At 43.0% G+C, this 27,460-nt stretch overlaps 1 protein-coding gene across 9 annotated transcripts in view; it reads left to right on the forward strand.

The window, feature by feature from the left end:
* Positions 1 to 27,460, forward strand: part of PTPRT (protein tyrosine phosphatase receptor type T) — a 554,909-nt gene that overhangs the window by 500,931 nt on the left and 26,518 nt on the right. For 8 of the 9 annotated variants that reach the window (XR_014887677.1, XR_014887680.1, XR_014887679.1 and 5 more), the window contains 3 exons: positions 2,868 to 2,979; positions 12,499 to 12,728; positions 26,166 to 26,302. The gene's annotated coding sequence lies outside the window, so the exon portion shown is untranslated. The remainder of the gene's footprint in view (positions 1 to 2,867; positions 2,980 to 12,498; positions 12,729 to 26,165; positions 26,303 to 27,460) is intronic. The other variant, XR_014887678.1, reaches the window with a different exon arrangement.

Here is a 27,460-nt window from a genome sequence, read left to right on the forward strand (position 1 = left end):
GAAGCAAAAGAAGGTATCCATTGTAATTTTGTTCCTTATATGAGACTGCATGAAAAATGGCCCTCACCGTGTCAGGTAGAGTGATTCTCAAGGATAAATTTAATCACAGATCACAGAGAGCATTAATTAACCCCTCTGCACATCAAGCTGTGAGAGCTCCCCTGTGCTAACCTAGGCAGGCTTTGCTGCAGAGCAGTTGTCATTAGTGATGAGTAAAGGCCAGCCTTGTGTTTCTGGTGAAACACAAAGGATGGTCTGAGGCTACAGAATTTTTATTTTGTGTTCATTTCAATAACATAATAAGGGATGTTTTATTTTTTGCATTCATGCTTTGAAAACTGGCACTTTCAGATGCTATCTGGTCGCTTGCATTTTTTTGAAAGTTACGGGATGGAAAAGGGATTTGTTTGCATTTAAAGGAGAGCTTGACAAAAAAGAGAAATATTGACTTAATTTAGGTAGTGTTCCCTGTAAACAAGCTAGTAGGATTTTTTTAATAATAATTTACATCCATTCCTCTGCAGAGTGCACTCTGTGTATTTCTTACCCAAGACAAAGTCCATCATTCTGCCTTGCAGGCTTTCTTGCATGTGTTTCTGCCACATTTACCCAGAACATGGGTTCGATGAAACCCCATATCAGCTGAAATCACCTAGGGTTTATACAGGACAACAGATGGGTTTGTTTTATTCATACGTAGCCTTGTTTCACACAGCCAGGCCTAAGTTTGTGCCCAGATTTGCTTCCAACACATTTACTTAGGATTGCAGGTGAGCTCAAAGTCTTGCATATCCACCACTGGAGAAGCCAACACGTGCTAGAAAAGCATACAAAGCAGGAATGCATAGCTTCTCCCTACAAATGCAGACAGGTGATTCTGCCTGCAGCCATCCCACGTGTGCAAGGCCAGATTATCATTTACGGAATGATCCAGTACACTTAAGTAGGTGCAGTCAGACCTAAAAGCTCCTCACACTGCTCTTCTGGGTGATAGCAAAGCACTAAATGCGTTCCTGTGGGATTTCTTCCATGTTTTGGGAAGCCATGGTCATGTCCTGGTGGACAGAGGAAAGCATGGATGGCTGTGGAGGAAGAGGCTTGGCTGTTGGTGGTGCTTGGTCTTAATGGTGAGGAATGAGACTTCATATTTGTTGCAAAATCAGGGGCAGGGAAACTGCCCACCTGCTTCTGGATGTCTTTGTTTCTTGTTTCTACCAGACAAGGAGCCCTACAATTGTTAGCAGGCATTCTTTCTGCCCCTAGAAGGTCAGCCCTGTGCTACAAAGGTTACACTGGCTGTTAAAGATGCTCAAAGTCAGACTGGTGGTAGCTAAACTTCCCCTCTGATTATTGCAGAAGGTGCTCTTATTTGTTTTCTATTTTGAACAGTGCTCCATTCAAAACTTCCTGTGACAAAAACGTATGTTTCCTTATTAAAATCAATTTGCTGGTTGCAGGATACCTGGGAGCAGCCAGAGGGAGAACAAACATTGTTTTGTTTTTGTTTTTTTTTTATTTCCAAGTGAAAATGAAAGGTCTAAAGTAGAGTTCTGGCACGTATTTGTTGAAATCTTCATACACAGTGCTCACACCACAATTCAAATTACAAATGCCACATCTGTGAGATCCTTCTGTCATCACTGCAGTGTTTACGATGCCCATTTCTGCAAGCGTTTTTGCTGAAGAGTTTTGGGCAGTTCTGCTTGGTGCTGTTTTCCCACTGGTGTCAACAGTGCAGTAAGTTCTGCTGGTTTTTCACCTCACTCTCCCTTTTAAGTGTACCTGTAAGTAACCATCAGGCTTCCTTGGAAAAAAAAAAAATCATTAGTACTTTCATCTCAGTGAATGAATAACATGGCGGCAGTTCTTGATCTCCTTTTTATGCTGTTGTTTTACACTTTCCTTCATATGATAAAGCTGGAGCTAAGTTCAGTAGGGTCAAGAGCTCCATACAATAAAACTGTGCAAAGTTATTGGTACCAGGATGAGTGTCTCATGATCTGTGTTGCCGATGAGCAGGAAGCTGTTGCTGCACACTGTTTGCTGAATAGGAAACATTGTTAAAAAAAATAATTATTCTGAAGTGAGGTGAGAATGAGGATAATCAGCTGTAGAAAATAGATTTCAAAGTCCAAAACACTCATATCCAGATGCAGATTTGATCTTTTAACAAGGCTGGGCAAGAATAAGTACAGATTTTCAGAGCTGCTGCAGTTGCCCAGATTTGGCCAACTGTGGGCAAGGATTCCACTGGTCCAGTAAGTTCCTAACAAAGCTAGAAACAAGGAACATGTAAATTTGCAGCCTTTCTGTGTTGAAGAGTTCCACCCTGGCTTTGACACTTGCCTTGCTGAATAAATAGAGACGTGCAGGTTTGTCTTCACTCCCTGTGTCTTTCAAGCTCATAGAGGATCTGTGAAAGAACAAGTTGCTAGATGGCTTAGGGTCTGCTGGAAAAAGCCACCAACTCCCTCACTGCCTTCTTTACGTGCTTCAGAAGCAGGAGGTATTTCACTGGACTTACTCTCACCAGGAGAAATTGGACCAGATTCTGCTCTTGATTTGCTGTTGTATGGAGAACTCAGCTTAATGACTTGGTTGGGTGGTGTCACAGCTTTTCAGTGCCACTGGAAAGTCTCAACAGTTGCAGTTCCAGTCATTTAAACTGTTCCTTGTTAAAGTTGTGCAATTGTTCCTCTTTGGAGTTAAAACTCCAAATCTGTGCTTCAGATGACCCTGCTCCCTGAGTGTCTCTGTGCTTGCAGGGCAAACCCAGCAGGAAGATTTGGTGTGGGATGATAGGAAACTGTGTTTGTGTCAGATATCCCTGTGCTTGTGTAATTGCAACTGCTTCTGAATCTTCCCAGGCCCCCTGCTGCCACCGCTGTTTAACTCGGACCTCAGCATTGCTCAGTCTCAGCTGTGCTCAGCTCCCACTTCCACGTGCTGTCAAATGACTGCTCCAGATGTGAAAAAAAGGTATGAAATCTCTGTCGTGTATTAAATTGCTGTTAGCAGGTAACTCCAAATTGGACTGTGTAGGTAGGCGAAAGACAAAGAGATTTAACACTTTACAGATTGCCATGAACACAAAAGTGCTAACATTCAGCAAATTTGAAATAGCATCATAGTCTTAATAGCAATTGCACAGCACCACGATGCTGTCACCATTAGTGCCTGCAGCAGTGGACCTGAGGGGGTTCTGACCAGGGGTATGTATTAACTGTATGCTTGTGTATGTATTAACACAATAAACGTTGCTTTTTAGTGGGCATTCTTGGGTTTGCTGTAAGGCTGGCATGGTGGACATGCCACTGACCCTACTGTGTGTCTGTGACATGGCACCAGGCAGCTGTAACTGCATGGGCAGAGCTTGATTATAGAAAATATTTGAATACTTCAGAGTTACAAAAGATCCTGAGGGTTTGGTGATCTGCTTGTAAACAATTTATAGGTGGTGAGAGGTGAAACTAATTGATCTGTCAGTCCTACATCACTTTCTTCTTCTCCAGCTCTCATCTGTGGTCAACAAATGCCATTGCCAGCTGTGAGGCCTGGTGCAGTTAGGGCTGAATGATTCATCTCCTGCTCCTGAAATGTAATGACTGCCAGCTCTGGTGCACCCATAGGCTGCAAATCTCTGGGGCTATGGATGGTGTTGGTTTCTGCCATTCCTTGAGATGGGCAGCATCAGGATGCTGCACCCAGTTCGGGAAGGGTGATGGCTTTCCCCTAGGTTATCTTCTTAAGCTTTGTCTGGAGGAGCACATGGCTACCTGAACCTTAAAACATGAGATAACCCAGCCCTCAGCCTGGAAAGGAGAGATTTGCTCACAGAGACAAGTGAATTATTAATGCAATTTGCAAGAGATAACCTCACTGGATCACTTGCACAGCTGCTTCTTAGCCTATGTGGAGAGCTACAACTATGGCAAGGTTAATACAGAGCATCCATCATTTCTGTTAATAGATGGCAGTGCTGCGTGGATCCCTACTGTGATCTGCCTTTAATTATTTTTAAGGTAGCCTCTGTATGTTTCTTTCAGCGAAGGCTGTAACGGAGAGCAGAGGTCAGGTCTGTGTGCTGACTGATTAAACCTGCCCATCACACCTGAACAGAGGTCTTTCCAATGCAAGTGTCTCAGCAGAAGAAATAGGTAGGAAAAATGTGTTGGTGTGGCCTGTATTTGTGAGAAAGCAGTTTTTAAATAGATTTCTTTATTTTTTTTCTGCTAATGGGTAAAAGCATTTCTTTTCCCCCCATCCAAAAGACAGAGGGGATACTGAGCTGCCTTTCTTGGCTCCAGCACCAAGGAGTGCTGAGGAAGGAGGGCACAGCATTTCTGTGGGCATCCCTTATTACTGCCCTATTAGTGGTCAGGAGCGCTCACGCTATTTCAATTTAATAATATGCATTTGTATAAGGTTGCCCATTACCTGAGAATGCTACTATATGCAAGGATATCACTTGCTTTTATGTGCCGTCTGGGCATCCAACCGAATTCTCATGGTTTATACCACGTGCACCCAAAGCACAGGAAGGATCTGGGATTTACCAGATTAGCACACCTTCCCTGACGGATTTCACAGTAATTTTAACATGCAAGAAACCATCCAGAACAATTATTTCTTTCTTATGTGTATTCTGGCCAAGAGGGAAAAGTTCACGTGAGGCCTATGTACATAAAGGAGCTTATGAAAAAGCAAAAATTAATACCCCAAATAGCAGTGAAATAAATTCATCTGCATGAAAAAAGATTATGGACTGCAAATAGAGAGAGGTAGCAGGAACAGGACCCCTGCCCTGACAGAAAGGGAAAAGACTTGGGTCTTTGGAAAGAGAACTGCATGTCAGACTCAGGTTAGTGTGACAAGTACTGAAGTAACCCGTTGACATTGTACCATGATCTCTTCTGTATTTACTCTTACAATAGTCAGTGAAGAAGAACTAGATCCACTATCATATAAATAAATATAATAAAAATAAATGATGGTCATGGCCAGGATGGTAAATTGGGGGTGGCTTCAGATTTGTTCTTGGCTCACTTCCTCTGGCATGTAGGAAAACCACAAGTGCTTGCACCTGCCCAGCCTTGCGTCTGCTGCACAGCTCTATTGAAGAACACTGGGAGCTACTTAAATTTTCATGGCTGAACCTCTAATTGGAACTCTAAATTAGGGGTCAGGAAGCATGGAGAAAACTTGCTTGCAGAGTAGATGTCTAATGCAGTTCTCATCCTGACACACCAGCTTGTATGCCACTAAATAACGTCCATCCTCAAACCAATGCGAGCTGCTAAGGGGGTCATTAAAATTCCTTTTCAGTTCTGATCATTAAACAAACCATACGAGAGGCAGACTCCGTACCTGGAAAAAGTGGCATGTTAATGGAGATGCACCCAGCATAATTGCTGTCATCCATCACCCCTGCCCCACTGATATTGACAAAGTGCAGCTAAATATTTAAATAAGCCATTTTTCTTCAGAAGCCGAAGGATTAGATGCAGCCAAATTTCTCAGTCTAGTCAGCAAACGATACAAGTCCAGGGATTAAAGAGGATTTGCAGAAGTGAATGAGAGCTGCTCCTGCATTATGCTTCAGGAAAAAAATATTCATTGCTGCCAAGGCATGTTTGGGATGAGAAGGGGAGGGGAGTCGACTCTCCTTTTCATTGAAAGCAAGCAAAATAGAATTAGTTCCTCTGAACATTATGTTCTGGATTTACCTTGAAGGTGTGGTTGAAAGAATCTGTTGTTTTCCCAAGCCCCATTACACCTGCACTTCTTCTAGGAACACTATATTTACGGTGGAGATGTAGGGGTTACAAGGCCACACATGTTGGTTTTGCTGCACTTCCGTGGGAGTTTTACAAGGTTACCACCAGTAAAATAGAAGGGAAGTGCTTGTGGAACTCCTTTTCACTCAGATGTGTGTTCGCGTGCTGCCCTTCTTCCAAATTTGTTGAGGGCATATTAGATGTACGGGATGGGAGCAGAGGCTAACACAGGACTACATCATGCATTTGCAGGTGTAGGCAAAGAAGTTTAGAATCGCAAGAAGTATTTGCTGGGATTGGCAGGGAATATTTTGAACAAACCTTATTTTTGTCTGTTCATTAATGGTGAATGAAGACATTCACAAGAAGAAATTGGTATTTTTTAAAATAATCTAAGTGTAAATTTTTAGGCTTTGGTTATTATTTGTTTGTTTTTCTGGGACAAAATGATGTATTTTTATCCATGCATCTTTAACCATAATGATATTATAGATAAAAAAGCAAAGCAAGAGAGGAACAGAGTGAACCGAACTGATTCTAATTGAATTAACCTATTTGATCTCACCCAAACCAAGAACTTGGAAATTTTCCTCTGAACCCTGAGTTTCAAACCTGACTTGAGTTTGAAGAATGATCTGAACGGAGGAAAAATGCTGGCATCTACCATCAGTTTTCAGGAGATAGGAAATCCAGTTCCCTTTTAGGTGCTCACCTCAGCACTTACTAGCAACTAGCTGGAGGCATTTGTGATTTCTTTTTTTCCTTCTGGAAGTGTGAAACCTTACTTTTCCAATGGTTTACGTTTTGGTAGGGGGAGGAAAAACAGATTTGCTTTCGCACTGCTTAAAGAACATTTGCATGTCTTAGCATTTTGTAGGTGGAGTCCTGGACATGTTGGTGTGACCTGGTTTGCAATCTGAGCAAAAACCCTGTCCGTTCACTTTAGGCATGGTATGAATAACAAGAAGAATTGCAATAAATGAATTGGCTGCAGCTATTCAGCTTATGCAGTATCTGGGGAGATTTTTTTTTCTTCCAGCACTTCATTTCTCTTTGCATATTCACTGTAAATTTCCTGCAACATCTGAACTTGGGTAATGCTTGGGCAGAACTCTGTGTAAGGCTCCAGATATTACCTCTCTCAGTGGTACATCTGTCCAGCCATTGCATATGTTTGTCTTGTCAGATCCAGTTACGTACTTTTTCCCCTTGAATCAATCAATGTCAGGAATCCAAAACTCATGCCCATCTCTAGGGAAAGACACCAGAATTTATAAATCATGGAGAAAAAATATGAAAATGGTAAGATAAATGTTTCTCAGCTCAGCCTTGCAAGGGACTATGGATTGAATATTTTCCCCTAAATGATGAGAAATAAAACTGTTCTACCCTGATATTATAGAGAGCAGGCTTCACTGGAAATTAAGTAGATTATTCCTTATGACTTTATTGAAATTCTACGAGGAAGTCCAAAAATGCACGAGCCTGTTGCTTTGCAGGGAGTTCAATGTGTTTCATCTTTGTGAATTGATAATGATACATAAATGTCAGCTTTATTGAACATGTCTCCACTGTCTGGCTATCCAAACAGTATTAATTAACTCCCAAAGTCCTGTTCCAGCATGCATTTGGACTCATTTAAAAACTTGAACTAGAGCAGTAGTTAGACGGATGCAGACTAGAAATATGGTGCACATTTTTTAGTGAGAGTAATTAACCACTGAAATAAATTACCCAGCGGCAAGGTGGATTCTTCATCATTTGAAGTCCTTAGCTTGAGGCTAAATGTCTTTGTAAAAGATATGTCATAACTCCTGCAGAAGCTATAAGCTTGAGGACAGGCAACCTGCAGGACATGTTTATGTATTTACAGCTCCATTGAGCAGGGTATGTAGGAGAGTTATTCATGTTCTGTATCCTGGTTACAGAAATCAGGGTGAGATGCAGCTCTCCTGCTGACTGGGGACAAGAGCTGGCACTTGGGGCTTCTCGGGAAGTCTGCCCTATCTGCTGCCCACCATGAAGTCATCCAGTGGGAGCGGGAGCTTGCGTCGTTCTCACATTTCTCTCAAGTGCTGAGCAGAACACTCAGATCTGCTAAATGTCACCAACGTCGAAAACATTTCAGAAATACCTTAAGTAGATTATATATGTAAATATACTTTTTTTTTTTTTTTTTTCCTGTTTGCGAGCTCTTCTTCTGACTGGAGGAAGTCTGGTGGACCTCAGTGGGGTTAGTCTGCTGAAGTGGGGAAGTGGTGAAAATAATAAAATTCTTTAGATTTCATCTTTGAGAAGTAAGGGGGTTTCACATAAAAATGTGCATCTGTGGGGGAATCAGAAACCTTTTTTCATGAAAAGGCTGTAACCATTTTGGCCAGCCACCCGAAAGGGAGGGAGCAGGTAAATGAAGGCAGCCAGCTGAGCATGCAGGGACATACATGGTGCAGCCTCGGGGCTCTCAGAAATGTCCCAATGGAACTGAGCCCCTGGGGCAGCTCCATGGGATCACCACTGCAGGTCGGTGTCAGACAAACTCATCTCAGCCTAGCTGGAAGCTGGCGGGTAATGCGATTAAACAATAAGCATTTTGTCACAGTAATGAATGCTGGCATCCGTCTTTCTGATATGATTAAATCAGTCTGGAGACAAATTCTTCATTCCTGACACTAGGTCACTGCTGGTTGTTTCATTTTTTTTTGTTATTATTATTTGTTTCGTTAGTTGAGAAAGGTGCCATAGGCAGTAACGAGGTCACTCAGGATTAATTCCTTCCTCTGTAAGCAGCAGGAGCACCAGGCTTGCTTGTTTGTGAATGCTTTGGCAAGTCTCTGCCTGGCAAAATGGTGGCTGGTTCCTTCCTTTGGAGAGGGCTCCCACCCTGTGTGTGCGTGCATGCAGAAATGACTTGTTCTCATCTCATTTGCTCAGTGTTCTTCAGCCCTGGTCATTAATAGCAGAGCCCGGTGTGACGCATTGAGTGGGATCATGGCATGAGATGTGCAGAGAGCAGTTAAATGGCCATATAATTATTGTCATTGATGAAAAGTCCCTTTCACGGCAGTTCTGATACTTGCAGGTTGAAGAAGGCTTTGTGAATAGACGAGCAGCCGTTCACAATTAACTTGGTTATTGATGGCACTCCATAAATGTTTAAAAACACTGAAAGAGAAGTAATAAATGGTTGATTTGTTTGCTTGGCTGCAGCTGCTGTAGGCTTGCACCGTTTGCGTATAATTCTTTATTCCACTTAGCAGCAGTGGATATATCTTCTCTTACCTCCTTTTCTTTTAAATTGGGCTAATGAGATATATTCTGCATTTTATGTGGGCTGAGGGGAGCTGCCTGCACTTCAGTACTGGTAAGGAATGCAGCAAGTCGGCACCCACCTGCCCCTCCACTTCCCAGGGTTTCATGGCATTACTCCAATTCCACCCATGAAATGTGGACACATTTCCAACCTTCTCCCAAAATCTGCCTTTTGGTTCTTCCCTGACATCTGTACTTGGCTTGAGAACCTGGGGTGATGAACAGAACCCCTGTTCTGTCACCAGGGAGTGCCTGCCACACATTCACATTGACTGGAGCACATATTTGTATTCACCCCTCCTCTGGATCCAGTCCAAAATCATCTGGCCTTTTGTGCCATTGCAACTTAGGAACTTCCATTCATCATTAAGATTGCAAATAAAATTTGCACTCAGACTCTGATCTGAGCCCATGCAGTCTAAAGGCCAGTGCATGAATCTTTCTTCCAAACTTGTGTTTTCTTTCTGTTCACAAGCCACTGTAGGAATTCATAGGATACAGACTATGAGTTTGGTAACAGGATTGCAGAGAGGAAAAAGTAACTGCGTGATCAACAAGAAATTATAACTTTGGTGCTGTGGAATCAGCAGGCAGCACTGCTGCATGGCTTAAAAATAGCTGTCCTTGCTCCATGTCCTTTTTCACTTGCAGCAATAGTTTTTAGATGCTTCTAATCACTCAATTTGCTTTCCTGTGGGCTGGCAGGGGCACCAGCTACAGTAAAAAATAGTCTTTTCGCTGGAATATATCTTCTCAGAAGGACAAGATTGTTCTTCTTATTTCTTCAAAAAAGTCTCAGGGAAAGGGAAATGTTTGCTAAAATTCTCTTTAGAGTTATTGGATATTTGATGTGTTTGTATTGGTTTATGGTGCTTCAGACTTGGAGCATCAAAGCCCCTCTGCACTGAAGCCTCCCAACTTCTCGTTAGGAAGAAGGGTGGTCATTAGCATAAGCTTTCTGCTTCAGTTTTCATGAACATTCTACTGAAATGCCTCAATCCACATTATAGAAATCTACAATGTTCTGGTTCAACAAAATAATCTAACCTTTAAACTGTGGCCTTCCTTACCTGCTGCTCACCATGTTGTGAGAAGTGGTCACAGTGCTCAGCTCCACGGTGACTGTCAACTTGTTGTCAAGAACATGTGAACTATGTGACTGAATACTGTCAGAGTTTAGTTGATGGAAGGAAAATGGCAGGAGAGACCCACTGAATGGGAGAGTCCGAGTTGAAAGACAGTGTCTCTGGGATGGATCTGGGGCCATTGCGGTTAATAGCGGCAACATGAGCTCTTGATTTTGCAGAAGGGCAGCACTGCGTGCACATGAACAGAAGGCATCAGGTGGAACGAGGGGAGCATCCTCTGTCCTCGAAGTGCTGATGGCTGCTGGAGGACTGTGTCACCTTCCAGCACCACCTCTCAGCATGAGACATGAAGATCCTACAGAGCTCTCAGAGAAAGGCTGTGAGAATGACTCAGGTGCTGGGAAATGAGCTATCCGGCACAGAGAACTCTATTCATTAGCTCGTTGTAAGTTGGAGAGGAGATTTTACTGCTCATTTTAAGAAAATGTTCATGGAGGGGAGTCTTGAGAGTCAAGAGCCTTTTGACCTTGCAAAATAGAGCCTAACAAGAAGGCTGGAAGACCAAGCATGGAGAAATAAGACAGCATTTCAGGCTGAGCAGAGCATGCAGTGGGCTTGCAAGCGAATTGTGTATAATGAGATTTAGTATCTTAAAAGAAAAGAATTTCCTTCCAATTTTAGTCTGAAGTTCTCTCCCCCGTGTGTCAGAGTTGGGGAGCCTGGCTTGCTCATGTTGCTATTAGATGTGAGAGCTGCAGCCCCTCAGCACCAGCCCTGCACTGCAGGTTGTGCTCACGTGTCACTGCTCCCCAGGGCAGGGAGCTGGGCTCTGGCAGTGGGCTGCAGGAGGGGAGTAGGATGCTTGAACTCTGCCTTCTTGCCTTTCCTTGATGGTTTTTGAACTTTAATTGAGGTGCAAATCTCGGCTTTTTAAAGAAATTCAAATCTCTCCCTAGGTGGTTGCAACAGCCAGGCAAAAGAAACAGGAAACTGTGCAGCTCTTTGGAGACTAACTTTTTCCATATATTTTAGTACTTAAATGACATGAAGGGAGGCTGGGAGGGAGGCACTGGGCATGCATTTAACCCTGTTCCTAGAAAAGGTTAGGTAAATAGCATTATCAGGCAGAAAATGATTCAAATTCTACCTAAATGCCTTGCTGCAAAGCAGGAACATCACACACTGGCCTTCAGTGGAAGGGAAGCCAGGGATAGAGGCAAACCAGCTCTTTTTTAGACCAATTCTTTGTAATTTTCTCTTTCTTCTGCTATGTTACTTGCCCAGCAGCTTGGATCTAAACAATCAGTACATCCCATCATAGTACAGCAGTGATGTCATTGACCCATTAATTTTTAAGTGCTCATGCTTTCTTTTTGATATCTGCTCAATGCTATATTAAAAAAAAAAAAAAAAAAAAAAAAAAAAAAGCTTCATAAAAAAGCTTCATTAAAAGCAAGAGGCATTTGATCCAGTCAGCCTGGACCTGTGTGCTTCTGTATAAATGAACACAAGGGAAGCTAATGGGGGAGTTCAGGAGATTTGACTGTACCGGCAATAATTGAAACAAACAGACCTCCGTGGCCTGAACTAATTCAGCAGAGCTATATTCCTCTTCCTTTTCTATTATACATTCAGTAGTTTAGCACTCCCCAGCTCCCCACTGGCATTAAGAGACACTTACAGCTGTTCTCGTCTCCCTAATAACAGCACTCTGTAGAGTTAATGGTGGCCTCTGAGGGCTGATGAAGTGATGTGGGGCTCTGCCGACACCAGCCCGAGGACTTGCCATATGCCTGGGGAATTTCACCTCTGTTGAGACTCAATTCAGCCAAAACTCCCAAGGTGAAATTCCATTTAGGTCGGTGCATTTCTGCTCTAACAATTACAGTTATGTGTTGAGCGCTGTCTTTTATCTCTGCTGGCCTGGTGTCTGTTGTATGTAGCCAGATAGACGCTGCCTTCACCCCTGCCGCGACGGTCCGGATTGCAGATGGAGAAAGAAAATTGAGATTTCAACGGGGAAAGCTTTGCTTCCAACAGAAGTAAATAAAGAAACACAAGAAATGTTGACAGCTTTTTATGCTGACTTTTTCTGCTGCTTTGCTTAGAGAGCAACAGGAAAAGGAGTAAAGCAGTTGTCCTTTCTGCCTTTTGCACTCTTACCCATCCAAGAAATCTTATACAGGATTTCTACTGATTTCATAGCAACCATGCCAGAAAGCAGATTTGTGTTGGTCATTACCAAGCATGAGCAGTGATGCCCAAATGAATAAGAAAGTATCTATGGATGACTTCTGTAATAACACATATGCCTATCTCTACAGCCATGAATGGGTGGTAGCAGCCCACTGTGCTCCATGATCCAGAGACAGCCCATGGTGTTGCCTTGGCATATGAGTCTGCCTCCTCCGGCACACATCCACTCCTGTTTGTCTCATCAGCCAGGGAACATCAGGATCTGTGAGATTTATTTCTGCCCCTGTTAGAGTATCCCAGGTGGAACTCCAGCACTGCACCACTGCAGTATTCTGCAGTACCCCAGCAGTTCCTTCAGGTATGTGCCATTGTCAAGTTTTCCTTCAGAACCACAGGAACAGAAACTGCATATACTCATTTTCTTGCACTCTTATTTTGCTATTTGTTACACGCTTTCCAGAACAAGGAAGTTCAGATCTGAATATATTTTCAGAAATCCATTATTGATTAATTATATAGTTAACTGTAATCCTAATGAAGCCTTGGATATTGTAAATTGTTCTAAGCCCAAACAAATGTAGTCTACAAGTGTTTTGTTCTTAAAAATATGAAGTACTTGTTTATGGATGCTGCTGCATTGGCCATGTTGGTTGGAGAGCACTCCAAGCAGCTCAGCAGGGTCAGGGCATGGGTGGCTCTGCAGACATTGACCAGGCTTTAGTGCTGCTAGGGGTGGTGGGCCTGGATATTCTATGGGGACATGGGGTCTGTCACTACAGTGTACATGGGTCCAACCTGACAGTTACAAACATGAGCCCATTTCAGCTCCTTTCGAATCTAATGTTGTATTCAGCCGCTGTGAGCATGGAAATGCATCTCTGACCTTTTGAGACTGTAGCTTCTATCAGTCATGTCTCTTACTAATTGCTGCCGCAGTTCACGGCCCTGGACGGAAGGAAGAGCGTTACAAAACTGCCCTCTCCAAATATAAATTATTTTAATTACAGTCAACACGCTCTTCATATGAAACATGGTAAATTAAGTTTCCAGCTGGCATTTTTAGCAGCATCTATAAAATGCACAAGCATATCCCAGCTCTGCAAAAGATGGGCATGCTTGTGTCTGGGCTTACTGAAATACCACTTCGTAGGCTTTGGAGCTCATGTGTGTACTCCTGCTGCATATGCTTCTGTGAAGCTGTCATTTCACAGGGCAGACAGTTACAGTTTTTGCAGATGCAATTAGGAAAACCTACTAAAAAATGTGATCTAATCTGTTGTTCTCTTTTATTATCAAGTATTATTTTCTGTTGAGGTGCTGCAGACAAATAATGAACCTTCCTGCGTGTTAATCCTATGTTTAACTTCATACCACAAATCCCTTCTTTTTGAAATAACAACTTTCTTCTACAGGAAGGTTCATCAGGAAAGGTGCAGGTTCTAAAATCTAAAGCAGCTGCCAAAGCCCTGGCTTGAGTTGATTCCTATTAAGCAAAGCCTTTAAGTAAGTTTCTTCTGAAAGCCTAAGATCTGCTTTGGTCTTCTCTGAATAGAGACTGATTTAAAATTGTGCTTACATACCTTGTGTAAAGAAACATGCAGCTCGGGTTTCTCTTCTTTTACATGGCTATGAATCAGGCCAAAATTCACTGAGACCAGTGCTACGTGTGGGAGGAGAAGGAGGTTCTCAGTGTATATTAGAAAATAGCTGTGAGTATTTCAATTGTCTTAAAAACCAAGCCATGTTTTTAGGAAACTAAAGCTATCAGTCATAGCTCTGCTTTAAAAATCAACCCTTCACCTGCCAGAACGTGGCCCTTTAGCTGTTCCATTAGCTCATGTCTCCTTTCTAAAAAAGATGTATTTGAATGTTCATGCAATCAAGCTATCATGTTGGCTGAGCATCCTTCAGGGCTCTCTAATATACAATAATACGAATATCGCTTTGTGCCTAATGTTTCATAAAAATGCCATATATAATGCTACCTTCTTGGCTTCCTATCTTCTTTAATGAAAGGTTGCAGGAGTTTCATTTACAAATGGTTACTCTACCAATAATAAAAAAAAGAAATGGAAGAAAGAAAGAAAGAAAGAAAGAAAAAATGAAAAAGAGCAAGGATGCTGTTGTAAAATGCTCTGTAATTGTGGTAGTGGAGGGAAGTGGGCTTCCTATTCCCTATAGCACAAAAGCTGAATCATAATGAATGATCAGAAGCAGCACATCATCACATCTCATTCCTGCAATTATGTCTTACATTTGTGTTTATGTTCAGCATTTCTTACACCTCCCATGTACGTGCATATGAGATACTGGGATTGAGAATGTCTAAATAGACACGTTGAGCCCTTGATGTTAGTGATGTTCCTCCCCATATTAATTTATATAACAGAAAGATGTGGGAATGCAGAAATTGATACCAACAGCTTCCTGAGTAGCAGGCGAGGATGGTGTTTGTGCTTCCTGTTACCAGACTGCTCAGTAATGTTGTCCTATGTATTCAAAAAGAATTTGTCATGAGCAATTCCTCCCCTGTGCTATGCTTCCTGCACTTCCCAGGGACAAACTGAACTCCACATTCTGAAAAACAGGTTTGTGGGAAACTCATTTTTTCCCCACCAATCATTTCTGATCCGTGCCTCCCTTTTTAGAGGCTTGCAAAGGCTACGTAGCCATTTGTACTCTAACTTTTCCTTGTCAAGTATTATAGGTGCCTGACTTTGCCCATCTCTAATAAGCAGGCAGACATCTGAAGGGCTGCTCACCGCTTCTGTGGGTTCATTGACATTTTGAAAATGTGCTTCTTTTTATCATCTCTAAAATGTCTTCCCTACAAACATCATACTTAGGATGATTTATCAGCCTTTCTGGAGATTTCTGTCTTCTAATGCTCTCTGGGGAGTTTTCTAGAGGATTGCAAGGGTGTAAAAAATTTACAATTGAATGCATACATATATGTATACATCTATACATATGTAAGTACAGATGCATATACATGAATACCTATGTGTATCTGTGTATGTACAGCTGCACTTAGCTAACAGTAAAATGGATTAATCTAGACTTATGAAGAAAATGAATACAAAATGGGTACGGGGTAAGAAAAGAACTTTTCTAAAGTTCAACAAAGAGGAACTGATTTGAAAATAGAGCATATAGGGAACTACCTGGATTTCAAGATCTCACTCTCCATGTGACTACAGCACTGATTGTTTCAGTGCTCTGTTTCTTGTCCCAGTTCACACACAGTGCACCAGGACAGCCACAAGACCCAGAAGCACCCCCAGCAGCTTCTCCTGCCATAGGGGGGCTTTGGCTCTCCATCAATGGAGCACTGGTTTGAAATCCCATTATATCCCACAGAAAAAGGGCAAATACAGTTCACCCTTCAAGCCAAGGATACTGCTATTGAAAATTCAGATGTGGATCTATCAACGTCGGAAATTTAAAAAACATTGACTTCCATATGTCAGTCCAGATTTTTCCCTCGCTTCCCAGATGGAGGTGCAGATGCTGTGCTGTTTTTGCAGAGTCAGCCCATGAATCCAAGAAAGGCGTGTTCTGGGACTGTAGATACCCAAATGGAAGTACTGGTTTGTTGTTGTTAAGAGAATGCTTATGTGCCCTGCCCATTTCTCCAGAATGGTCAAGAGCAACAACTCTGCCTGGGTGGCCTCAAAAAGCCAGACAAGTGGCTTTCTGCTCAGAAAGAATGTCAACTGCTTGTGAAAAGTGAGCAAAGGTAAGAATGTGGCTGTATGGGAACTGTTGAGTCACAACCTGAACTGCTGATTGAGCACCTGGGAAAGGACCCGGTCAGCCCTGGGAGCACAGGTGAAGGCAATTCAGCTGTGGGACCAGAAGGGGTGAGCCTGGCTGCACCTCTCTTAGACCTCATTTAAGGGCTGACTGCCCTTGGGGAAGGATCTCTTCCTGGGGATCCTTTCTTGGTGAAGCTTTCCCCTGTGAACCAAGAATCTTCTGATATGGGTGAGCAATCTTCTTCCCTTCCTTTATAGCACCTTTTTATCATGCTGGTCCTTCCATCATCATACCTCTGTTGTAATGCCTTTCCCATCGTATTAATCTGTCCAATTATTACAGTGGTCCATGAGGTCAAGGGCAGAGATTTTAGTGAGTTTCTAGTGCGTCTACCTTTGACATCAGAGAAAGGTCCAGATTTAATAGTTCTTTGTGATAATGTATGCTGTTGGGGTGCCATGAAGAGGCAGAGTATGAAGGTGCAGTTCTGCTTCCCCACACCTCTCCTGGACTGTAGTGGTAATCCTCCACATCCCGACTTGCTTCTATCAACACTTGCTTTCTTCAGACTTAATAGGATTTTCAGAGACTTGAAGCTGTCTGGCAGCCTCCCTCTTGAATCCTTTTGGAGATAATCAGACTGATGTGTTAATCACATTTATGCTGTATTTAAAAATAGTGGGATAAAGCCTGAAAAGTGCTGAGCAGCACTCTTCACCTGCAGCTTGTTTACAAGCGAAGCAGAAAGAAAGGTGGCAGGCAGCATAGCAAACAAGGGTGTCCAGATGCCTTGCATATGGATTAGAGAACAACCCAGACCCTGACTATTCACTGGATTGAGGTTCCTTTGCTATGATTGAGGATGAGGAATGGAGAATTGCTGCCTCAGCTTGATCCCACATGAGGATAACCACCCTAATCTGATCCTTCCTTGGCCCATGAGCAGCCTGTGATCTGTGGGATTTATGCTACGCGTGATTAGGTATGAAATGGAGAGGAAGTTTATTGCGGAATGCTTGGCATGGGCTTGGGGAGTAAATTCATGAAGATGGCGTGTACATTGTCAAGTTGGGTGTTCCTAATTTATAGAAGCCCCAAAAGCCATTACTCAGTTCCACCTCACGCAATTCTCCCTGCCAAATCCTTGTGTATTTATAAGAATAAAAAGGAGGAATTGGTTGAAGATAAAGGAGCCACTTTACACACATGCATATACTAAATGCTCAGTTTTTGAGGTCTGACAGTCCCTCTATAAAGAGAGAGCTTGTATAACAACAGCAAACCAATGTAGAGACATATAAAATGATTTAATTCTCCTTTTTCTTCATTTAAAAGTTCTCTTGCATGTAATATAAACCACTCTCTTCAGTCTGCTAATTGAGTGTGAGAGTAGAACGAAAAAAGGCAATGCATTTAAAACTTCCTAGAGCCACTAGAGCACATCACCTCCTGAAATGATCACCTTTGGTCTCAGGGAGTGCTTGCTTGCAAAGGGAGTAAATTTGTTACTCTGACTTCCAGGTGCTTTTTAAACTGTTAGGGGAATGCACAGGCTGCAGTTCCCCTTCTGCTGTCCCAGGCACAAAGAAAGGAGAGGATCAGTTGTCCTTATCCTCTGTGCTGTAGCAAGCAGGGGATGATGCTGGGACATATCTGCAGCATCTCTACTGCCCTGAGCCTCACTGCAGCAATGGCTCCAGTCAGAGCAGCCTCGCACACATCAGTTGCCCTTGGTGAAAAGGCACTGTCCATGTTAGTTTTGGATGTCACTGTTAATGAGTGTGATTATTCTCTGGCTCACACGTCTCTTCCCATTAGCTGTGGCGTGCAGCTGCTGACACCCTGAACATGTTCTCTTTCTGCTTTGCATCGTGCAGCCTGCTGCATAAATGGCAATGCAAATGTTTCCTTGATAATTTTGTCACACCAAATCTGATCAAATTTATTCTGTCTCATGCACACGCACATACACTCAGAGACATTTGCCCCAAGGCATTAAAGCCAAGCTCTGCTCTCCTTGTTGAAGAAGCACAGCAGGAAGCTGTCCATGCGCTAGCTGGCCTGGCTCGCTCCATCTGTGGGCTGTGCAGTACAAAGGGAAGACATGGTGGCAGTGCTCTTGCAACAAAGCATTGTTTTGTTGTGCCCAGAGGCCCAGCCTTAGCGATAGCCTTGCACAAATCACCTAGTTGCTCTGTGCCTGGATTTGATAAACCTTCCCTATAGGTTTATTTACTGGAGGCTCAATTAATCTGTTTGCCATGTGCTTTTAGATGCTCAAATAGAGTCAAGGTGACAGTAAGAAGAGCTGTTTCTTAGTTACAGGGCATCAGCAGCCATTTCTAAACCTAAGCTTCCAAACTCCAGCTCTTCCCTTAGCACACGTGGCAGCTCCTGGATGGCATCAGTTCCCAGGCTGAGCAAGGCTGGACTTGGTGTGACTTCTCAATGAAGAGATTCCTCAGAGGCTTCTTTGAAGCCCGGAGCTGTTCCAGACCCTGAGAGATGAAAGCATCTGAGCTGGGTTTGGGAAGGAGCTATCAGAATCTGAGCTCAGCTGCCAGTTTCTCCTCCTGACATCAAAGCCCATCTATTCTCATTTGCTACTGCCTCCATATTTCAAAGGGTGACTAATTCCACTCTCTCTCTCCTCCTGAGACCTGCAGTTTGCTGCTCGCTTTTTTGATGGTTCTATTTTGTATATTCTGCTGGGGAAACGGGTGTAAGCCAGGTGTACCTGGAGACTGCTGCCAATGTCCAGCTTCATTCAGCCATTGCTCCCCACCTGGAAAGATCTGAAGTGAAATCAGAAGAAATCAAACATCATGCAGGAAAGCAGATTTTAAAAAAAAAAAAAAAAGGCAGTTTGGCTTCCTATGATATGGGGAACTAAATCCATCTCTTCTTTTGATATGCTGAAATAAAAGAAGGGAAAAAAGCATTCCCTGCTTGGAAGTGATTTTGTTGGGTTTTGTTGGGTTGTATCTTTTTTTGACAGGAGATTTAAGATTGGAATTTCTCTGCAGTGTGAGACCAAGCTCTGGGACTCTTTGAAAGCCCAGCAGCTGGAGCTGATATGAACAAGGGTTTAGATGAGGCCTCACCCTATGCTGTTGTGTTCAATCCAGCGTGGCAGCAATAATGCTGGAGATAAGCATTGCCCTGCACTCTGCAGCTCATGCACAAGCAAAACAGAGCATTAACAGCTGCTCGGTGTGTTGCATCTCCATTTCCAAAGCATTTTACGTAAAAAATTAAACATTAGCAGCTGTTTGCGAGTGAATATGTAGCAATTCCTCATTTGGCATAATAGCCCTGAAGGACTAGTAAAACTTTTATCTATTCCACTTGGTGACATTATTGGGCTGACACAGATCTGAACAAGGGCAAGGGAAAGAACATTATAATTAGGGATTATTGATTGCCTTAAAAAAAAAAAAATTAAAAAGGTTTTATGTGGTGGAAGTGTAGTTGTCTTGTTAGGTATTAGATGGGTCACTGGCACAGCTTGGGCGTCCCAAGGCTGTGGTGCTACATTGAGGCTGGAGGCAGCAGAGGGCTGCAGGAAAGCATCCCAGGAACAAAACACAATGTTCCTTCAGCTGTGAGGAAGCTTCAGTGGTCTGATAGCTGCAACAAGCACCCTGTGCCCTGGAGACACAGAGGATTGTGGATCTGTGAGGTTCTGGGACATGACACAGGAGTGACCCTTCCTCAGCTCACCATTTTGGCCAGAGCTCTGGGTGCTATGTGATGTGGGGCAGGAGCACAGGCAAACTGCATATCCATATTTCAGCCTGCCCCGTCCTGAGGGAAGAAAGCCCCTTTATGCCTATCAGAACTGTTTCTTAGGTTTTAGCAAATCCTGGGCAACATTGCTGTCTTGATGTGCTGGTCATGTTTTTCTTTTTTTTTTTTTTTTTTTTTCCCATTGTATCCATGGGGCAACTGGAACATTTCCAGCTTTTTTTTAATCTCTTGCATCTCCTGAGCCCATTTACCCCCCCATAGGAAACAATGTAGTAGTTTGCAGAGGTCCCAGACTCTCTGTGTGTGGGGGTCCTGCTGCAGGGATGGAGGTGGCCATCAAGGTCCATTGCCATGACTCCATGAAGCTGCACAGCTTGCTGCTGCAATTGTCAGGGGGTCCTGGGGCAGCCCGAGTTGGATTTGCCATGTCTCCGTGTCATTTGCTCTGTGAATGCATCTTGCTTTTCTTCTCTCTAGCAAACATGTAGATAAATGCCACTGTGCCCTCTCCTGCATCTTTGTTTTGTTCTGCTTCCTTCTTGTCTACCCTTGGGAAGTGATGTTCCTTCTCTGCTGAGAAGTGATCCAGGTGGTCTCACTCTCTGAGTACAGAGAGCTGACCCCCACCTCTAGGTAAGGACCTGGGTTAAATTAAATAATGCCTTCCCATCTCTGTTAGTGACCTGAAGCCAAGGGGATCTCCTGGATGCTTCACTCAGCTGCTTTCCAAATGATGTGCAACTCTGCCCTTAGAGGGTGGCTTTCTGTTCTGGAGCTTCAAAGAGGCAGTTTAATGCTTCAGCTCTGTTCTACCTGAATTCCTCCTCATCCCCAGAGTATTTTAAGCACAGGCAAACTGATAATTCTCTGTCAGATCTATGTCTTTATAGTGACAGGCATCCAGCTGATGTAAATCACATTCCATTGAAGTCAAAATTAGGAGCTTGCCAAGTGTTGCATAAGATCGTGTTAGGCCATTTACTTTTATTAATTATTTTCAGTGGCAAAGCATCCCCTGCTGTATGAGGTGTCCTTCATGGTGCTCACATTTTCTGTTCTGTGCCTTCTTTTATATAAAAAAAAAAAAAGCACAAAGTTTTGCTGCTCTTATCACCATGGAGTTTTTAATATGGACCATGCATTTCTACACTAATGGGAATCCTCAGAATGCTGTGGGGTTCTGTGAGCTATCCCAGCACACTTCTATCGGTCTTTGACTTCTTGACACATCCCAGTTGGCTCTCTGGGATGGAGCTTAGGGCAATGTGTGCCTGGGTTTGACCTGGCTCTGTCACAGGCAGGGGGTGGGAAGGAGGACCCAACCTGACCCTGCTAAGCTCCTGCCAGTGTTGGGGGAGCATGGGGTCACATCAGGACAGGCTGTGACAGTGAGGGCATGCAGAGTGAATGGAAAAAATGAGGTTGTGGCAACATCAAAAGATCGCTGCATCAAAGGGTAATAATTGCTAGAACAGGAGAGATTCGAAATATCTGATGGCTCTTTTATGAGATTACCAGTTATCAGAATGGAAGAAAAAAAAAAATCTGAATTAAAAAAACTGTGTGCAGAAAATGAAGGAAAGGAAGAGAAATGGCAACGTGACATTTTGGGTCCCATTCTCAAAAACAGAATGTCAGTGTCTGTGTGGAGACAAAGCCAGCTCTGACGCTGTAACGTAGCCACCAGAATCCTTCCAGGCTGGCAGAAACTTTGTGATTTGCGTGTGGCTGATGGTGGGATTGCTCACTTAATGTGTGTGCTTCTATGAGGAGGTGATGCTGGCATCAAACCTGAAGTCATCCTGATCCATCCGAGTGTTCCCAGCCATGTGAGCAGGTGGAGTTCTGCAGCCACCAGAGCCAAAAAGAGGACTTAGAATAATATAATCATAGAATCACCAAGGTTGGAAAAGGCCTCCAGGATGATCCGGTCCAACCATCCACCTATCACCAATATTTCCCATTAAACCATGTCCCTCAGTACAACATCAGCGCGTTGCTTGAACACAAACTCATACATTTGGTGTTGGTTCCTGGATGACTTTAGCCTGCATTCTCCTGCAGGCTCCTTCACTCCCCACCACTGGCCCATAGGGTTCTTCTGTGCAAAGTGAGCGCAGTTGTGGTTGTTGGGTGCCTCGTTTGGTTGGGCACAAATAGATTTCCCTTTCAGGTTAAGGGGGAAAGCTCACATAGTGAAAATTCCAGGCTTTACTTTGCTGTTGTTTCAGCTGTTCCACTGCAACGTCAAGCACGGCACTTGAACTTGTGTAACTGAGGGGATGGAGAGAGCACATAATTGCCAAATTTACAGAAATGGGGGAAATATAAAGGGAGAATGGAGAAATATTAAATGATCTCATTCTCCTGAGCCTTAATGGAAATGAATAGAAGCTGCTAGACAGCTCAGGAAGGCAATTATAGGGAAATAATCTGTGGTGTTTAGTGGAGCAATGATGTGGGGCATGCTGAACATGATGGATCTGGCAACTATTTCCAGTTAATAATAAAGCACTTTAAGAAAAGGCGATGATGCACATGTTTGTGCTTTTGTGTTTATAAAATAGAGGAACCAGCCAATTTATTTATCTATTTATTTATTTTCCTGTCCTGGGAATTGCCTTGTACCCTGTGACTGAAGCAGCTATAGCAGCAGGCTGCTCCCCTTAAGGCAAAGCCTCTGCAGGACGCTGTTTGCTTTTGTGAAGATGTTGGCCTTCTTTCCATCAGCCCAGCTGCTGGAAAATTGTGGCTTAGGGAGCTGTTATGCTCTTTGAGAGCTGGTGAGTGCCCTGCTTGATAGCCATTGTTGGCTGAAATCTCTGATATAGGTCAGAAGTAGTTAACAATAAAAAGTGTCTATGCTTGGAAAAAGGAAAAAAAAAAAAGTACTTATTAATAAAATCAAGCAGGGAAAGGCTTTTCCTTTTCTTAAACCTTAGGTCTTTCTTTCTGTTGCAAGGCTGTAAAGACGGCTGGGTAAGCTGTGACAAAAGAGCCTCTTAAAATTGACCTGAACTGTTAGAGAGGTTTGAATAGTTTGTTTGGGTTTTCCTGCACTTGTCTTGCTTGGAAGCAAAGCACCCATGGCCATAAGCAGCACTGCCTGGTGGAGGAGGTGAAGGTGTGGATGGAAAGGAGGTGTCCATGTCCTGCAGAGAACCCTGCCTCGCTGTCCCTGTGCAGCTATGGGTGAGCCGTGGGGCTGGATCTCAGCACCAGGGTTGCTTTGCTTCTCTCTGGAAATAAAAGCAACCCTCAAACTGACTTCAAATGACCATGAGGTGCAAAATGAACCTTGAGGAAAATGTAATTGGAGCTAATGAGGCTGTATGCGCTGTTCCTGTTGGTGCAAACAAGTTTCTCTCTTCCTACTTTCTTCCACTGTAGATTCTAAATCCAATCCCACCGTGCATTGACAACCTTCCAAGTGCAGCCACTGGGCATCGCTGAATTATTCCACATTTTGTTTGTGGAATCTGTCAAGCTGATTCAGACTCCTAAATCCTCAGTCTGATTTCTAGACCAAATAAACTAGGATAAGCCCAGAGAAAATTACTAAGGACAAACACATTTAAATATTTATCTGGAATGGAACGAATGAAATTCCTAACTCTTGAGGTTTACTTGTTGCTAATGATTTGCTAGTAATTCAGTCTGATGCAGGCTGACAAAAGTAACATCTCCCAACATGAGGGACCCATGTTTGCATCTTGTACTGATTACTTTATAAAGTATCTTCTACACCAGTAGGCATCTACTGGTTGATATACAGTTGAGTAGGGAAAGAGAGAACAAAATATGATGCTTGGGAGCATTTCCACCAAAATGCTTTGCAAAAGAATAACAGAATCCATGAATGTATTGTTCAAAGATTTATTCATGAGTAACATTTCATAAACTCTCCATCTCACTCTAGAGGTGGAATGTGCTTCGTTATTTCTGAGAAAAGGAAAAAGGAGATGTATTTCTTCCTATTTTTCTATACAGGTGTGTATATATATACAGCTGGTTCAGTGCTGGTTAAACATTGCAGTCATAGATTCATGCCCTCTAGTTATCTACACATTGTACTGAAAGCTTTTTCTGTCTATCCTTATGTCCCAATTCCAATTTTGCAGGTCAGCAAAGTCTGATTCAACACGTAGTCAGTTGCTCTCATGTTCACACAAAAGGTACCAAACTTATGTGGAAGACCTTAAGTGGTAAGACCCATGCCTACTGGAAATGGCATCTTTTGCTTTTGGGAACTTCTCTGTTCTGCAAACAGATCCAATTTGTATTTATAAAAAATACATTAATTGCTCTAAGCCAGACTCCAACAGACTTTAATTTCCTCAAGTCTGTTCAAGGATCCTTACAAAGGGAGGGAAAAAATGGCATAAATGCTAGGAATTAATGGCAATTCTAAGGAGTAAAACTGAAAATCTAAGCTGAAAATTAGAGGGGTGAGATTTATGCACAAAACAGTCTTCATCTCAGAGTGCATCTTTGGTGAGGAGAAAGAAATTAGAAGGGGATTTTCAGTCTGTCAGCAGTTTTCTTTTTTGACATTTCAGAGCATTACTTTGCAACCTCTTTGTGTTAAAACATCAACTTTTAAAAATTAACCTTTGCTGTCAATATTGTTAAAGTAAAATAATCCAAGAAGGAAATGAAAATACATTAAAAAAACAAAAAAAGACAGTTGTTTTAAAATTTTATTTCATCAACTACAACCTACTGTAAAATCCATACGCATTTTACATTCTCCTTTTTTAAAACAACAACAACTGTCTTTATAGTAAACTGTGAAGTATGTTGTGCACCCAGCACAAATTCAAATTGAAATTGAAAAGGCAAGGTGACATTTAGTTGATTCTTTAATGCCTCTGTTTTTCTTCTGGTTTGCAAGTTAAGAGAATTCATCATTCAGCTGGATATGCCTCTGCAGAAATGTATTTCATTCTCAAAAGGTGGGGAAAAGGCTAAAATAGTGGAGTCCTGAGTCACTGATGGAGAAGGATAGCCAAGGAAGATAGCACATGGTCCAGAGTGGGAGAAGAGATCCTGCTTGTGTGTAGGGGTGTAAACAGGGAAGAGTCTATGTAGCAATCATGGAATGACAGAACAGCAGGGCTTGGAAGGGAATCTTTGCAGATTGTCAAGTCCAACCCAGCTGCTGAAGAAGGTTCTCTACAGTAGGAAGCACAGGAAAACATCCAGGCAGGTTCTGAATATCTCCAAAGGAGCAGCCTCTACAGCCTTTCTAGGCAGTCTGTTCCAGTGCTCTATCACACCAAAGTAAAGAAGTTTTTCTTGATGTTCACATGGAACTTCCAGTATTCCAGCATGTGTCCGTACTGGAAGTGGTGTCCTTGTCCTGTCACTGCACTCCAGTGAAAAGACCTTGACTCCATCCACCTGGTTCCCATCCTTTGGATGTTTATAAATGTTGACAAGATCCCCTTTCAGCCTTCTCTTCTCCATACTGAACAGTCCTAGGTTCAGTATTTCTTCATATGAGGGATGCTCCAGGCCCTTAATCTTTGTCACCCTCTGCTGGATTCCTTCTAGGAGATTCCTGTCTTTTTTGATCTGGGGAAGCCAGAACTGGACACAGTATTCCAGGTGTGGCCTCATCAGGGCAGAGTAGAGGGGGAAGATCACCTCCCTCGACCTGCTGGCCATGCTCTTTTTTAATGCACCCTGGGATACCACTGGCCTTCTTGGCCACAAAGGCACCCCTGCTGGTTCATGGCCAACCTGTTGGCCACCAGTGAAGTAACAGGGAACAGAAAGGTTAGGAAGTAAGACAAAAAGGAAAAGCTGAGAGCATGAGTAGGCATCTCCAGAATAAAATGCCTCAACTCTGTGCTCAGAGCAGTCAGAAAAATCAGTCACCTACAAAAGTATTTCTTTCCAATGGCCTCAGGGCACCACCAGCAGGGGAAGGGAAACTGCCAGAGGGAACGACACCTGAGGAGCGATGCTCGTGTGTATGCAGGGCAGGATGCTGCCTGTAAACAATTCCACTGACTTGGATTCCCATCTCAAATCGTTTAGATTTCCAGTCACGCCCTGGATCTGCAGACTGCCATCAACACCTGCTTTCCTGCAGTGCCTGGTGCTCCAGAAACCCCAGGCTGCCCGTTGTGAGGCCAGGGATGCGCAGTTTTTCCAGAGCCAGGCATTTTACATTGTTTGTAGTCTGCGTTTTGGTGTCATTACTCAGTGGTACAAGAGTGCGTGCATGCGTGTTGGGGGGGAATAATTGTGCCATTAATGATTGCTATTTTGATTACAGGATGCAATTGTCACTGCGGTTGGAAGCCAATCAACGCGTTGTGAGTGGGAACCTGCTGGTACTTTCCAATGGTCCTTGATTAAAAAGGAAGCTCTTGGCTATCTTCAAGCAGCAGGAGAGGAAACAGCACGGCGAAGGTGAGGCAAGTGCCAGACTCTCTTTCCTGATGGATCACAGCTCATTTTCACCCCTGTTTAGTCACACAATCTGCTTTTTTTTCTCTACTTGGAGGCCTCCTTTACACTTTGCTTCCTACTGGTCAATGTCTAGAATAGCTTCTGCTCTTCAGTGATGAATTCTGAATGATCAGCCCTGTGCCTTGCTGTATTTTCCTGCAAATTAAATAGCTGTGTGCCTTCACAATGCACTAGCAGGTTATGCTGGCCTCTCCACACGCTCCACCTCTTTGCAGTTGCAGAAGTGTGCAACTGGAATCCAGAGCAAAGCAAGTGATAGTGTACAGGCACCTTGTTCAGAGGAGCAATAGGGCATTTTAATTAAAGGTGACAGCTGAAGATGAAAATATATAATTTTTCTCCCCAGATTTCAGATGTATGGATTTTCAAATAGTTGAATTTCTTCTAGGAAATTTCCCAGCATCACGCATCTTTTTTTTTTTTTTTTTTTCTTAAGAATGGAAGTCAGACTGTGTTTTAGTAGCAGTGCAGAAGTATATTTCTGTGTTTAATAACTTTGGTCTGTCTCAAGGTATAGGAAACTCATGAAGGAAAAAATTTTGAGTTTTTCCTGGGGTTTCACACTGCAGGAAACATTTTCTGATCGATGCTGTTGGGATGTTTCCCTTTGCAATCCAAAGTGAACACCAGATAGGCTTATGGGGACGCAGGGTAAAGCTTAAAGCTTTTCTTAAAGCTCTCCCCTCTAAGTGGATATATGGAGTAGTATTATCAGTATTGTAGAAATCACTGTTATTTCTAATGTACGTTTGTAGATCAACACTGATATCTTGCTCCTAATAATTCCTAGCAGAGAGGTTGGCTCTCACCCCAGCCCACAGTGAGGATTTCAATTATCTGGTGGGAAACACATGGCCTCTGGTACCTGGAGTGCTCTTGTCTGGCTTGAGAGTTATCTGATCTTCTGTTTTGCTACAGTTAAATGAAAGTGGAGATGTATTTGGAATTTAAAAGTGTATGTTCCTACCTAACCTGTGTTAGCCATTAATATGGAATTGAATCTGCTGCATAAAAAGGGCCCTGTCAGACCATAGCCTTGTGCTGCGATGTGCTTGTTACATGATATTCAGCCCCACAAAAAAACGATGACAGAATGTA

Source organism: Meleagris gallopavo, chromosome 22, assembly GCF_905368555.1.
Source record: "Meleagris gallopavo chromosome 22, MGAL_WU_HG_1.1, whole genome shotgun sequence".
Taxonomy (NCBI): domain Eukaryota; kingdom Metazoa; phylum Chordata; class Aves; order Galliformes; family Phasianidae; genus Meleagris; species Meleagris gallopavo.